Raw genomic sequence first — 14,471 nt, 5'->3', positions numbered from 1 at the left:
GCTGGCGATGACTTCATGTTGCAGCAGCGGGTGGGGCCAGAGCCCTGAGGGAGGCTGTTGTGAAGGCAGAGTGGGAGAAGTGACGGTGGTGTTCGTTGCTGCCGCGCCGATGTGGAACCCAAGCAGTGGCGAAGGGACTCTCAAGGCTCTTCCCTGACATTTTCTCCTGTCCCTGCGCGAGGTGAGGGCCCCGGCTCGGCCTCTGCGGAACTTTGGGGCGCTGGCGCGGACGAGGAGACACAATTGCTCCCATGACTTTTGTAACTGCGTCAGGGCAAGATGGCGCTGGGCCTCCTTGGGGCGCGGGGGGAGAGGCACGTCCTCCGCCGTCGCAGCGCATGTGACTGGGCTGCATTCCTGTGGGGTTTGGCCGGGACCCAGGCTGGGGCGGGGAGGGGAAAGGGCTGGGGCGGAGGAGACTGGCGCGGTTGGCTTTGGCGACCTGAAGAGGAAGAGATGACTGTTTGAGTGCTTCCCCTCCCCCAGACCGCTTACCAGCTGCGGCCGCGGGGGGCCGGGACGGACACTCCTGACGGGGTGTGACGGCTGTCGGTGGAGGAGGTTTGGCGCCCTGTTTTGTTATCTGCCGGTCTCCTTGCAAAGCCTACTTAACCTAAGGTGGCAGGTCCCTATTGTGGACATTTGAATCAACTGTGAGCCCTTGGAGCCACTAGACTTCTGGGCCACAAAGGCAAGGAGTGTCAATTATTTTCTGAGAAAAAGTTTTTCAGACCGAATAAAAAGTAGTCCCTAAATTTGGAAGCAGGTATAAATAACACCCAGGAACACTTTTAATTTTATAAAAGTTACCCAAAAAAAGAGGAATATATCTGAATTTTGAGGGCCCTTTTCAAACTTTCTGTACCTCCCATCTGTACTTTTCCCTGTCTGTATCTTCTACAAGAATGTGCAATGTTATCAGTGGATTTGCTTTTCTGTTTAAATTGAAGCATGATCAGTAATACAGAATAAAATCTGCTAGTGTAATCTGAAGTTTTAAGGCTGCTTTCAATACTTGTATGTTGTCTTTCTGTCTCCCTCTTACGTATAGTTTTTTTAAATAAAATTATAATCACTTGGTAAATATTAAGATTCCTGCACCATTATGAAACATTAAAGCCTTCTTTAAACCACTTTTGTGGAGGTGTGGATTTAGTTTTAGTTTCTGAAACCTTGCTAGGTGAAGATCTCCAGCAATTTAAAAATTCTTAAGGTTTAAATTGGCATAGCAATAAGAAAGACTCACTTTTTATTATTATTATTATTATTATTATTATTATTATTATTATTCCCACTTGGCCAAACTAGTATAGTAGCCATTATCTAAACTAGTGAAGATTTAAAGACTTCTTCCCATGAAGTCAACTGAGAATTGGGAGTTATTCTTGGAATACATGTGCACGGGAAATCTGGCTTGCTTTTTGAGGGAACCACCTCTATTTGATGCCGGGGGAAATGTTTGCTGAACCTGAAAAGATACGTTTAACCTGCATCTGAGGTTGTGCTGCTTCCTTTAGTCTTACTTGTAGACTTGGTAGTTTGGAAACAAGATTTATGTTTTTAATTAATTTGCGTATACATAAATCCTTACTAGTTGTTGTGCCTTTTTTTAGTGAATGTGAATGAACTGAATGTGAAAGACAGAAAAGCCAATGATTAATTGTAAATATTAAGTAGTACAAAGATTTTAAAGTACAAAGCTTTTTTGTTTTCACTCCGAAAATAAAATGGGTATTTTGCCTATTAGGACTCACAAATAGCTTCAAGGGTCTATTTGTTATGTATAGGTTGTCTCCATCATAAAAGTTACCATCATAGCAACTTTTATTCTCGCTTAGAAAATAGGAGTAAGCATGAAGTCAGTCGATTTTAAGGTAATTTTTAGAATGTTCCTAGTTTTTTGTGCCTTAATAAGGAAAAGAGGTGGTTTATCAAGCTAATGGAAACAAATCCTTGATTTGTACTTCTGGTAAGCATGTATCCTTATTGTTCCTACTCACCCAATTCATGAGCCTCATGAACCCTAGTTTTTCTTTACGTTTCTGAAATTTTAAATACTATTTGCAATTACTTACTGTATTTGACTACCTTTTGCACTTTATGTTCTCTGGGCAATTTCATTTGTGCCTATTCCCTAATAATTCCCACACTTTTGTCTCAAAGCTGCAGGTGGAATGTTATGGTTTACAAGGGGCCACAGGTTACTTGACCTCATATAAAAACACTAAGCTTAGTACTTGATTCCTAAGAACTTTCTTCACCCATTCTCTTAAAAAAAAATTATTTCACCTCTCATCCTACATTTCATTATCTAAGTCATACCCCAACCTTTCTTTCCCTATTTCTGTTAAAATCTAACTGGGTTCATATAGCAGACATCCCCTGATGGGCTAAACTGAACAGCATCTCGAAATAGTTGTGCTATTTCATACCTTCATATCTTTGTTCACAACTCCCTGAAGTGTGCCTCTTCCCGCTCCTGGTTAATACAACTTGAGCCTTTGCCTCTGAAACTTCCAAATACCTATTCCCAAGTAAAATGAGCCATTCTTTACATTGGTGACCCAGCCCAATTTGTACATGCTTTTTTAGATATTAACACTTTTTTATTATACAATACAGTGTAAAATACTTTAATTTAAAAAAACAACACATTTTTGACCACTAAAATTTGGAGAAGAGATGAAAGGTTAGGATTGCTTTGAAGCAAGGTTTCATCCTCTTATAAGATGGGTGGGGAAACAGGTCCAGCTGATGGGACAGATGGTTCTGCGCCGCCCCCCTCCACCCCCCCCCCCCCCAAATGGAAAGAAAAAAACTGGCCTTATCGCTGCTTGGCCTTTTGGCTGAGATCGAGTAGTATCTGTTCTTATCTATTTAATATCTGATATGTCCTCTGAGGACAATATATTAAATGTATTTTTGGAGCAGGGAGATGGAATGAGTTTGCTTCATCCACTCCGTGCATTGACCTGGTATTGCAGTACTTCTGGGAACAGTGCACTCAAAAAACCCCACAAAACTGGCCTTAGTTTTAGTCAATATCCTTATTTCTCAAATCTAGAGGACATTTTAACCTATAAACTTACAACAGTATCTAAAACCAGTGATCATTTGAGTTTATAATTATTTGATGTGTTCAGGGTTTATCAAGGTATGTAGTATTGCTTGCTCTGATACTGAGGACCCAATTTGTTGTGCCCTTGAGTTTAATTATTTTTGTCACTTGCTGTCAGTTTTAAGTGCCAGTGTGCCAGCCTTTAGTAGCTATATGTGTTTTATGTGTCATGAGGTTGGCATTCCAGTAACAGGGCTTATGAAAATTGTATGTGAAATGAAATTTTGCAAATATGAGCTTTATAGCATAAACATTGATGACCCTTTTGTCTACTCTTAATGCTTTTGGGGGTATTTTTCAGTAGTCATTGTCTATTTATCTTCACATTTGTTGAAACTCAAGTTCAAAGTAAGAAAATATTCTGAATTACCTGTGACTTTAACTGGATTTTGTTTTTATATGAAACTAGAGGCCTGATGCACAAAATTTGTGCAAGGGGCTTGGCCCTCACAGCCCCGGCTTTGTCCAGAAGGTCTTCTGGAAGGTTGTTCGGCTGTCCGGTCCAATTAGCATATTACGCTTTTATTATTATATATTTTCTTCTGCCCCACCCTTACCCCTGACTTTAGTGTCCTCTAAGTGCAGAATGAAAAGATTTATATCTGAGAATTGTTTGAACTTTAATGTATATCAAATATACCTTAAAATATTAGGGTAAAACAACATACAAGCCTGATAAATTTAACTTTCTGAAAAATGAGTGAAATGCTATCTCTTCATCAGTAAGGGGTTACTTATGTTAACACTAAACCTGAAATCCATATTTACAAATAGTAGTAAAAAAAAAACTGTTAAGGGCTGTGGATACCTTGAATCAACTTGAATTATTATTCTTAAAAAGCCCTGCCCTGGCCGACTTGGCTCAGTGGATAGAGCGTCAGCCTTCGGACTGAAGGGTCCCGGGTTCAATTCTGGCCAAGGGCACATGCCTGGGTTGTGGGGTCGATCCCCAGTGGGGGGCATGCAGGAGGCAGCCTATCAGTAATTCTCTCTCATCATTGATGTTTCTCTCTCCTTCTCTCTTCCTCTCTGAAATCAATAAAGAAATATATTTTAAAAAAAAGAAAGAAAGAAAGAAAAAGCCCTAGCCCAAGCATGTCAAGCCCACGGACTGCATGCCTCATTTATTTGGCCTGTGTTAGCCTTTGAGTTTGACATGCTTGCCCTAGCCGGTTTGGCTCAGTGCATTGAGTGTTGGCCCACAGATTGAAGGGTCCCAAGTTCAATTTTGGTCAAGGGCATGTATCTGCAGATTCAATCCCCAGCCCTGATCTGTCGGGATGGATGTGTGAGGCACCCAATTGATGTGTTTCTCTCCCCTTTCCTTCCATTCTCTCTTTAAAAAAAAAAAAAAGGAAAAATACCCTTGGGTGAGGATTAACAACAACAAAAAACACACACAAAGAAAACGGACAGCACATTTTAGACCTAGGAAAAGGACTGGTTCGTTCCCTTTGTTGTTTTTTTTAGATAGCTAAATTATATGCTGGTACATACTTAACTGAGTCTGATTAGCCATAGTAAGATGAGTAATATTGTTTTTATTTTTTTAGTAATATTTTATTCATAACTATTCTAAGGAATACCTTTTACTAGATTATTCTCTAATGCACAAAAATGAGAGGTAGCATAAGTCCTTTTTTTAAATTATTAAATGATTCTCTTTCTCCTTAGAAAGTAAATTAGTGTAATCAATTCCAAAAATTATGGAAACCATGCACTTAACTCTCTCAAACCAGATTGCTTCTATCACCAATAACTTGATTTCCTAAGGGGCAAAGTAACACAAATGCTTTGTGAGTACATGAGGTGGTTTAACTCTGAATTCGGGGAAATTGCTACTAATTTGTTAAATACTTGAATAATTATAGCAAGGTTAGAACTTAGCAACTAAACTCCTAGTAGGAATTTATAAACCTCTCCATCACATACTTTCCACACATTATGCCCAATGCCTGGCTCCTAATGTCTTTCTGATAAACTTGAATGTTGTTAGGTAAAGAGAGAAAGAACCTGTTCCTTCAGTTTAGTCTAATCCTTCGTATTAAGTTTTTAATGAAAGAAGGCTATGCTAAGGTAACAGCTCATTCTTGAAGAAAACTTATTCTGGATAAGCAAGAAATGCCAAATTATTTTTTCTCATTCTGTACAATAGTAGAAACCTGAAAAGTTAGCAAAAAATATTCACTCTTCTCAGGTTTGTGTGATAACAATGGTATGGTATTATCTAGGCATCTCTCCTGTGTCCTAAACACAACTTATCTAACCACATCTCTGCAAGACTTTCTAGCTACTTTGTTTTTATTGCCATGCTCTCACTTTATGGCCAGTTAAAGGGCAAATGGGAGTAAAAGGATAAGAGGGTATATCAAATGATTGATTGAAAAAAATACTTTAGAAAATTAAATGGCTGTGAGAAAAGATATTCTACCAATAACATCTGAAGTCAAGGGTTCACTTGTGCCAGCTTTGGATTTTCTAAGTGTCTAAAAGTTAACTAGCTCCCTTTTTCCACAAACTCAGCCTTTTGTGTCAATGTTGGTATTCCTAGAAAATAAGACTATATGCAATTATTTCCCTTTATAACATTTTGTCAAAGTTCTGTATTTTTATGTGTTCCAGATGGGATGGTCTTATATGACCTATAACATTTGATTACTTAGAATATTCCTTCTTAAAACTCCTTGGTTTATATGCTAAATACCTTTTGCTGGTTTCCTCCCATTTTCATTTATTGCTTTCTTCTGCTTTTAGTTTGGTAGTTCTCAGTGTTATGTCCCCAACCACCTTTTCACCAATTGCATTAATCAATTCCCACCCCTTTACCTATTGATGACTCCAGAATTTATAATCTCTGAACTCAAATAGAACTATTAAATATGGGTACTTCAAAATAAATTCAAAACAACTTTTCTCTCTAAACTTTTCTCCTTGTATTTCCTTTTTTGGTTAATAGTTTTAACCTTCTAGCTTATTCATGTGATCAAACATCTTTTCAAAACAATCTTTTATGCTTAAAAGACTTAATTCACCAGAGATTTGAAGATAAAGTCCAAACACTCTATAACATGCAAGGTTTTTCATCTAACCCCTCCTTATGAACCTCATGGACACCACTGAAATTAAAATGACCTAAGTTTGAATATTTGCTCTTTCATTTCAAGTGAGACCTTAGGTAGCTTGCTTTCTGGGCCTCAGTTTCATAACCCATAGAATAGGTAAAATATTGACTGTTTCATCATTGTGATTAGGGATTAAATGAGAAATAAAAGCTCTAGGAGCATTGTTGATTTGTAGTAAACTCAATTATCATTATCTTCTGAAAATGAGACGTTTGTTATTTCTGTACCTTTCACAGTCATGTTCATGTTACTCTTTTCTATTAGCCCAGTGATGGCGAACCTCTGACACGCGTGTCAATGCCATTTCTGATGACACGCGGCCACTGAGGCGGCCACATGCCGAGGATGAAACATTTATGTTATTTAAACTATAAATATTGCGAAATAATGTTTTTTCCTCAAAGTGACACACTACCCGAGTTATGCTCAGTTTTATGGCGAAGTTTGACACACCAAGCTCAAAAGGTTGCCCATCACTGTATTAGCCTGTGAGATGTTGATAACTAACGTGCAAAGTTCCTGGCATATTAGTAGGCACTCAGTTTTTGTTGGGCAAACAGATAATCTGATTTGATGCCAGGTGTGTGAAAATTTTGCTGTAGTTTATGGTAATGATAGCAAGTCAGTTGGATATATAATTTGATGCAAATATTTTGGTTGATTCTATCATATTATAAAACTGGGTATTTTTTAAAAATACCTTTCACCAGTATTGTTAGCCCCCAAATTAGTTTCTGTCCATCATGTTCCTCTTTTTTTCCTCCAATATGTGTGCCTGCCTTTTACTGTGTGAGGGAAAACTGGACTCTATTCTGTTAGTTTATAATGTAGCTTGGGGTTAAGCCATGTGGGTATAATTATTCGGCCAGGAACCCCAGTTCACAGGTTCCTGTGTTTTACAGTGGAATAGAATTTTTAGACTAGGAGGCAAAATATTTGTGGATTTCAGTGAAGGGGTAGGGGCAGTGAAGTACTTGCAGTAAGCATGGCTTTATGTCCAAAGGCATAGAACAGGAATATAATTTTTTATTGAATTTATTGGGGTGACACTGGTTAATAAAATTATATAGATTTCAGGTATACAGTTCTACAGTACACCATCTTGTATTGTTTGTTTACTACCCCATGTCGAGCCTCCTTCCATCACCATTTTTCCCCTCTTTACCATCTTCCCCTACTCCCTCTTCCCTCTGGCAGTCTGTGACTGCTATAGAAAGTTCCAGTGATGCCCTAGCTCGTTTGGCTCAGTGGATAGAGATAAGCCTGTGGGAAGGGTCCTGGGTTCAATTTTGGTCAAGGGCACATGCCTGGGTTGCAAGCTTCATCCCCAGTGTGGGGCAGCTGATCAATGATTCTCTTTCATTATTGATGTTTCTATCTCTTCCTCTCCCTTCCTCTTTCTGAAATCAATTTTTTTTCTTTTTTAAGTTAAAAAACCGTGAAGTCATGTTCCCTAGAATAAATGTTACATCCTATCTAATAAAGAGGGAATATGCTAATTGACCACCACTCCATCACAAAGATGGCTGCACCCACAGCTGAGGTCAAGTTCCCATAAGGAGCCTTAATGAGCAATCAGCAGGGACCTGAGGCTATGCCCTCCCCCACCCCCGTGGAGCTTGACAGGGGACCTCAGGCCATGTCCCCCACCGGGCAGGGCTTGACGGGGGACCTCAAGGTGTGCTTCCCGTCCTGGTGCTGGGCTAGGGGACCTCAGGCTGCTCCCCCCATACCAGCACCAGGCTGGGGGACCTCAGGCTGCGCCCCCCACCAGGTGGGGCTTGACAGGGGACTTCAGGCTGTGCCCCCCACCCCAGCACCGGGCCAAGGGACCTGAGGCTACGTCCCCTGCCTGGCGGGGCTTGACAAGGGTGGGACTGGCCGGGTCTGGATCTAGCCCAATGGGGGGGCGGGCCAGCCGGGTCTGGGTCTCACGGGATTTTGAGGTACATGTGGGTGGGCGGGGACTTGACTCTGGCTCCCATGGTATGCCCCAGACTGACAGGAGGAAGGTTTTCATATACATTTTACTAATTTTCTTTTATCTCTGACACTTCTATTATAGAGAAAGGGCAAATAGCAATATTAAATTATTTCCTCTAATTAATCCCTTTTTAATGTGCATGAATTTCGTGCACAGGGCCACTAGTTTGTAAATAAACTGCAAGTTTTTCCATGCCATACATTTTTATGAAATAACTATAATTCATGTGAAAATTAAAATATTTTAAGATATGAAATGAAGGGGCCAGATTACAAAATCAAGTTATGGAGTGAGGCTAAGAGAGATAAGAGAACAGCTAAGTATTCATTTGTAGGGTTTAAATTTAGTTCTTTGAAAAAGAATTCTCAGTGAAAGGGGTTTCTTCATAACTGTCATAAAACTTGATATTTTAGAACTCACTAATTATGGCCAAACCAATGAACTTTTTAAAACTTGGGGCTCTAGAATATTCAGGATATTGACCCTTTTTGTTTGAAGGAGTAAGAAGAGTTTTGATATCACAGGCTATTTGGACTTAAAGCTATGAAAATTTGAAAGTAGTTTCATCATTTAAGGTTTAATTTTTCATGCCCTTTCCAGCCTCTCCCTCTCATTGACAGAACTTAACTTCCTTGATTGCTCTTTCTGTTGTTAACTACACATCAAGGAGGCATTGGGTACCGGAAGGCTTTGAGCTGTTCGGAAGAAAAGTACTCATAAGAGCAGGGTAATTATTAATTGTAATAAACAGTTTTTGTCAAGGGTGCATGTGTAACTCCCATATATATTAGTAGCAGGCAGCAACTAGATAGATATCTTTGCAACAAGCGGGTTATATATGTTCCTTCTAAATCGAGGTCTGCTTCATAAATTAGGTCTGGAGTCTTATCAGGAACCTTTATAACAGAATGGTTAAGATGGGAAAAGCTCACATTCTGTATCCCTGGAATACAGAGCCATTGTTTGAAGATAGGATAACTTCAAAAATAAAGGACAAATCAAACAGGATATAAGTCAACAAGGTATAGTAATTATGAAACTTTTCTGGGTCTTTTGGTAAGAATGTAGTAATCCAGTATATTATGAGTAACAAGCTAAAAAGAGTTGGTAGGGCTTTAGAGCTAATCAAATCCATTGGTTCCCATACTTTGGGAGTTCTTGTATGAATCAAATTATAAGAAATATGGAAACCAATATAGTTGCTAGTTTTAGTTCTCTAAATAGCAACATTATACCTAACACTTGGTTTTTAAAATGGTTAACAGCAAATAAGGACATAGGCAAGTCCATAAATACAGTACTTAAATTATTTTCAAATAATTATTTCAAAGCATTACATATTACAAAGAAATGGTAAAAATATGAAAATAATATTACAATTTTGTGGGACTTTTGTACAGTGTATTTCTATAGAAATTGGTCAAAGAAATAAAGTAGAATGCTTTCACTGGTTCTCTCTGGGTTTGCATGTAGACTTACAGAAAGATTTTCTACAGTAAGTATGTATATTACCAGAGAGCAGTCCCCCTCCCAACCCCCAACCCCGCCCAAGATGTTCTAGTTTGCAGTGATATGGGGAAAATGCTTGTAAATTAACTAAAAATGGAATACAAACTATCTTTTAACACCCATGTCCATTATGTTCCTAAGTAATGTCCATTCTAACTTTGTTTCGTGGTCTACTTCCCCTCCTGTTCATCACCACTGCCTCTACTTTAGTTCAGGCAGTTGCCTTAAAAATTATATATATAATATATACATATATAGTGATATCCTGGCTTATTCTAGCTTTAATCTTACTCCTAATCCATCGGTCATCCTTCAATGTGATTTTATTAACATGGGAATCTTACCTTGAAATGCTTTAATGGAGTGCATGCTCCTTAAGATGGCATACTGGCCTTCTGTAATCTGGTTCCTGTCTTTTTCCAGTGAAAGATTCAGATAGTCCTTCTTGCTTCCACCCATACTATTACTGCGTTCAGTTCCTGAAACTTACAATGTGATCTCTGACCTTTCTTTTGTAAAATCATCTCTACATGGAATACCTCCCCTTCTCCCCCTTGAGAAGGCATATCCTTCAGTTCAAGTGTTTTCCTCTATGAAGTTTCCCCTGGTGCTCTTCTAAGAAGTCCATTGTTCTTTATAGTTCCATAAACCTTTTCCCGAGCTCTATTATAGCACTTAACTGCAGTTTATTTATAACTATATAGAATCTCACCCTACTGGAATATGAGCTCCTGAAGGCCAGTGTTTAACTTGCATTGTCTCCCTCAGATGAATGCATAGTTCTTGCATTAACACCTAGCACAGCCTGGCCGGTGTGGCTCAGTTGGTTACACATTGTCCCATGCACCTAAAGGATGCTAGTTCGATTCCCGGACAGAGTACGTGCCCGGGTTTTGGGCTTGATCTCCGGTAGGGTGTGTGCAGGAGGCAGTTGATCAATGTTCTATTCTCGCATTGATGTTTCTCTCTCTCCCTCTCCCTCTTAAAGTCAATTTAAAAATTTTTTAAAAACACACCTACAACATAGTGCTCAAGTAAATGTTTAAATTAAGTAGGTCTCTTCACTCTTTGGTGTAAGTATAAATCTGCAAAATAGCTACTAAAATTGTGAACGGGGTTAGAGATGTATTTTTGTAGTTAAAAGTTAGGAAACCTAAAATTACTAATGATGTGTGCAGAAGAGCAAAACCACCCTTATTCTAGAAAAAAATAATATGAAGAAAATAATTGGACATCTGTTCTTAGGTTTCATCCCTCACAATTGTCTTGAAAGACTTACAATGCGCCGAAACCGGTTTGGCTCAGTGGATAGAGCGTTGGCTTGCGGACTCAAGGGTCCCAGGTTCGATTTCGGTCAAGGGCATGTACCTTGGTTGCGGGCACATCCCCAGTGGGGGGTGTGCAAGAGGCAGCTGTTCAATGTTTCTCTCTCATCGATGTTTCTAACTCTCTATCCCTCTCTCTTCCTCTCTGTAAAAAAAAAAAAAAAAGACTTACAATGCCCAGTGAAACATATCCTGGTACTTGGTCCATTGCAAATAAAAGCTTCCCTTCAAAAGGTGTTAAATTGTTTTGAACAAAGTGAAAAGTCCTATCCATCTTCTGATGTTTGTTTATAGATTCTTATTTTTCAGGTTTAACCTGCCTTTTCAATGTATAATAGTAATTTTTATTACTATTATTATGTATTTTATTTCAATGTATAATAGTAAAAGCATAACTATAAACATAATTACACTAGAGAGGAGGACTTTCCCATAGCTAATTTTTCTAAACAGTTGAACAACCCTATTAATAGGATGGAAGTTCAGGGCTAGGTGCTTATCTCTGTACGGAAAATTATTTAGCTTCAATTTTGAATGGTTTATAATCAACAGATTATTTTAATATCCATTTTTATAAAATTGAATCCATTAATGTGCTAACCAATTCACACGGACAACACAAGCAATTATATATTCTTTGGGAAGGTTTGGCGCACTAAGTTAAAAATCACTAAGATTTGCAACATTAAATGATATATTCTGTTATACAGATACTAACAAATGTCTTTTTCTAAGTATTAGTTGAAGGTACTTACATAAAGAACTAATAGAAATATAATGTGTTTGTTTTTCAAGCCAGAACTTGGTTGGTCATCCATTTCTAACAACTTAAATTTTAATTGAAGGCAAATTTCTTATGCCTAGAGTCATAGCTACCAACTAATTTTTTTTTAATCCACTTTTTAAAATTAGTTTCTCTACTATAGGCATGTGGTTCAAAGTCAGTGGTTCCCAAGCCAGTTTGATCACCATAATTATCTGGGAAGCTCATTAAACTAAACATTCCTAGCCTCCACACCCACAGTTCCCCAAAACAAGATGTAGCTATCATCATTCATTATTTTCTAAAAATGTAGCAATTCCTGAAGACCCATATGCTGAACTACTTAGTGTGGCCCAGGAATCTGCATTTTGACAAGCCTCTCATACTCAGGTACTTTTCATGAATACGCTACTTTAAAAACATGGTATCAGGCATTTCACTAAAATGTCTATAATAGAGCCACAGTGCAAAGACAGTACTTTTTCATTTCTTTTTTTGGGCAATGTTACTGTAATATTTTATCTCTCCAACCTTAGAGGCTTGGCGGTACTATTGCCATGAACCATTTCTTCTTGGAGATTTCATCAGAACAGTAAAATGGTTTTCTAGAAATTTGGGATATTCTGGAGTTGTCTAAATTTGTTGTGAAAAAGAAGCCTTATTTCTAAACTCATCCCCACTCAATATATCTGAACATCTTAAAAGGGGAGGAGCTATCAACTGTTAAACAACAGTGACATTTCATTCTATTTTTTTTTAAATATATATTTTATTGATATTTTACAGAGAGGAAGGGAGAAGGATAGAGAGTTAGAAACATCAATCAGCTGCCTCCTGCACACCTTCTACAGGGGATGTGCCTGCAACCAAAGTACATGCCCTTAACCGGAATCGAACCTGGGACCTTTCAGTCTGCAGGCTGAAGCTCTATCCACTGAGCCAAACCAGTTAGGGCCATCCTAATTTTTTAAAGTATATTTTTATTTATTTCAGAGAGGAAGGAAAAGGGAGAGGGATAGAAATATCAATGAAGACAAAATCATTGATCAGCTGCCTCTTGCACGGCCCCCACCTCCCACCCTCGGGGATTGAGCCCACAACCCGGGTATGTGCCCTGACCGGGAATTGAACCATGGCCAGGCCATCCTACTGATTTTACAACTGATTATTCTAAGATGTTTAGACAATGTGATCTTTTATAAGATTACCGTTTTCTCTTAAAGGTGAAACCAGTAACTTTAAATCCTAGAAGTACAACTCAGGAGTAGAAAGAAGCATCACTTCATTTAGAATTAGTAACTTAAGAGTAAATCTTAAGAAATTTAGGTGTCATGAGCTAGGACTTGAAAGATCCACTTCAATATAAAATATTCTAGTTCTAATGCCAGAAAATATAGTATTCTACGAATTCCACATACATATTTTGGTTTCATGTTCACCAGGCAATTTTATTAATATAATTAAACTTACTATAGTCAACCTCCTTGGAGGTAATATACTACTGGCCAAGAAGATATGTCTTTTCTTCATAATGGGATGACTTTTTTTTTTTTTTTAACACACCTGTGTCTCAACTTGGTTACTGTGCCTTTAGCCTTGAGAGACATCTACTTGCTTATTAATAACAAAGTTAGGTGTCTTATTGGGAGGTCACCTCATAAGTTATATAAATGTCTAGCCACAATGCTATACACCTGAAACTAATATAATATTGAATGTCAACTGTAATTTTAAAAATTTCTAAAAACAAAAATACATCATTCAGCAAAACATTTTTTAAAAGTCAGGTGTCTTGATCCTTATGTTTGAAATCCCCACCTTTGATTGGTAAGTATGCATTCTTTTGATTTTTAAGTTATTTACGAAAGCTAAATATAAAGAACTACAAATTAGTTCAGCAAGTCAATAATAACCAAAGTATGTGGATATATATGGGAAATTCAGTATAAAAAACTCAATTTAATCAAGCTGGTAATAAACTGATTTTGTGGGTGGGCATGATTGTTTCTGAGAATACTGACATATCTTTTAGTCTTGAATAACTCCCACAATGGTCACTATATTATCTAGAAGATATTAACCAGGAATAGGAAATGTACAATTTAATTTCCCCTAGATCAAGGTTACGTCCCACCGGGTCTTTCCCTGCTGATAACTGCTTAGCTAGTGGCCTTCGCTGTGTTTTACTTGTTACTAGGTATAGACAGTGGGAATCTCCTTCATTCATAGGAAACCAAAGTAGTGCATTAGCGTAGCCATTAGCTATGGTGTTTTATAACCTAAAAGGCACAAAGACAACACAATTGCATTTAAGATTATACAGGAGTTGGCAAAAGTAGGTTTATAGTTGTGAGCACATAAAACAATTTATCCTTGTATTTACTTGTTTTATTATTGTTATTTTGTATCCTTACTTATTTCTCTCTTAGGTAATGATGGCTGGTAATTTAACCAATGACCAACGAAAATGGATACTTAAACAATACTGGAAGACGGAGAATGCTGAAAAGGTTCGACAGAAATGGGCTGAAGAATTTGATACACCTTCTCCAAGTAGACAAACAATTTATAGAATACGTGATAAATTTGATGAAACTGGGTCCATCTGTAATGCTCCAAAAAGTGGTCGACCAGTCAGTATTACCACCCA

Source organism: Cnephaeus nilssonii, assembly GCF_951640355.1.
Source record: "Cnephaeus nilssonii genome assembly, chromosome: 12".
Lineage (NCBI taxonomy): Eukaryota > Metazoa > Chordata > Mammalia > Chiroptera > Vespertilionidae > Cnephaeus > Cnephaeus nilssonii.
Note: the sequence above shows the minus strand (reverse complement) of the source record.